Raw genomic sequence first — 2372 nt, 5'->3', positions numbered from 1 at the left:
TTCATGTTTATATGGATGGAATTAGAAAATGTTCTTCCTAGCAAAGTATCTCAAGAATGGAAAAAAAGGTATCCGATGTACACAGCCCTATTTTGAAACTAATTCATAGCTTTGATAGGAATGTCAACACCTAATTATAACCTTAGAATATGGGAAGGGGGTGGGAGAGGGGAGGTAAGAGGGGTAGATGGGGAGAGGGAGGGTGATTGGTGGGGTCACCTCTCTGGTTTATCTTAGACAAGTGGACAAGATTCACTTGTCTGAGATAAGATTCACTTGGACAAGTGAATCTTTCTAAAAGTAGAGTATGAATGTCTTAACTCAATAACTAAGAAAATGACAAGAAGGTTATGTTAACCAGTTTGATGAGAGTTTTTCAAAATGTATATGAAAACAGCGCACTGTACCCCATGATTGCATTAATGTACACAATTATGCTATAAGAAATAAAAAAAAGCAAAAAAAAATTTAACTTCAAATACTCTGAAATTTACAAGAAAGTTGCAAATATATTACATAGACTTTGCACATATTCAAGCTTTCTAAATGTTAACATTTTATATAATAATGCAATTATCAAACTCAAGAAATTAACTGTGATACATTACTACTATCTAATTTAAAGGCCTTATTCAATTGTTATCATTTGACCTACTGATGTCCTTTTTGTGGTCCAGGATCACATGTTGTCCTTAGTCATCATGGCTCCTTCAGTTTGGGCCAGTTGTTCAGTCTTTCTTTTTCTTTCATGATCTTGACACTTTGGAGGGGTACTAGTCAGTTATTTGTTGAACATTCCTCAATTTGGGTGTTTCTGATGTTTTCTCATGATTCAATTCAGGTTATACATTTCTGCAAGAGAGCCACAGAAATGAAGGTGTGTCCTCAGGCATTATGTCAGGAGTCACAAGATGTCCATTTTCCTCTTTTCTGGTGATTTTAATGTTGATCACATTTATTTATTATTTATTTATTTTTTGGTAGATACAAAGTCTCACTTATCACCCTGAATAGGGTGCTGTGACGTCAGAGCTCACAGCAACCTCCAACTCCTGGGCTTAGGTGATTCTCTTGCCTCAGCCTCCCAAGTACCTGCGACCACAGGCACCTGCCATAGCACCCAACTATTTTTTTGATGTAGTTGTCATTGTTGTTTGGTAGGCCTGGGATGGATTTGAACTCGCCAACTCCCGTGTATAAGGCTGGCGCCCTAGCAGCCGAGCTACATAGGTGCTGAGCCGAAAAAGAGATTTTATTTAGAAAGAACAAAGAGAACATTTAGAGCACTTCCAAAGTGCCTTGGAAGTGGGTCTTTCTCATGAAGGAGAAAAGGTGAGAGAAACCTACAGTATTTTTTTAATGCCTTTGGAGGCCATACTACATACTGTTATATTACTTAATATAGCCTCTTCTCCCATGATTTTTTTCTTTTTTTGAGACAGGGGCTCTCTCTGTCTCCCTGGCTGGAGTACACTCGTGTCATCACAGCTCACTGAAGCCTCAAACGCCTGTACTCAAGTGATTTCCTAGCTCAGCCTCTAGAGTAGCTGGGAGTACAGACATGCATGTACCACATTGCCCGGCTATTTTTTGGAGACAGGATCTTGCTCTGGTTCAGACTGGTCTCAAACTTGTGAGCTCAAGCAATCCACCTGCCTTGGCCTCCCAGAGTGCTGGGATTACAGACATGAACCAGCATGCCCGGCCTTATACAGTTTTTAGACGAAAAGGTGTAGACCATAAACTGAGAAAGGAAACACATTTTCCAGCAAATATGATATATGTGTACAAAGAGTTAATATATTTCTTATATATATAACACATATATATATTTTTTATTTTTCTTACTTATTCATGTATATATAAGGTTTCCACTTTTGCCTTTACAGAATTAAAATGGCTAAATTTAATGACAATAACAATACTTAACATAACAAGTGAGAACAAAAACCTCCTAAAGAACGAATGAAGATGAATACATTCAGAAAAGAAATCAGATGATTGGTGAAATGAACTATTATGCAATAATAATAGTAATAATGCAAAGAAAGTAACATTCACATTGCCAGATGGAAGTATGTCTATTATAGAATACGTTGATAAGTTAACTTCTTATTATTATTGTGTTTTTTCCAAAGTTTCAAAAAAACAGACAACTAATATTTGTAAATAAAAGTGAAAGATGATTTCAAAAAACAGATCAAGGCTCAGCGCCTGTGGCTCAAGTGGCTAAGGCGCCAGCCACATACACCTAAGGTGGTGGGTTCGAATCCAGCCCGGACCTGCCAAACAACAATAATGGCTGCAACCAAAAAATGCCTGGGCATTGTGGCGGGCGCCTGTGGTCCCAGCTACTTGGGAGGCTGAGGCAG

The sequence above is a fragment of the Otolemur garnettii genome, unplaced genomic scaffold (genome assembly GCF_000181295.1).
Source record: "Otolemur garnettii isolate 467f Iridium unplaced genomic scaffold, OtoGar3 scaffold00153, whole genome shotgun sequence".
NCBI classification, from domain to species: domain Eukaryota; kingdom Metazoa; phylum Chordata; class Mammalia; order Primates; family Galagidae; genus Otolemur; species Otolemur garnettii.
This window is presented reverse-complemented; position numbering follows the sequence as displayed.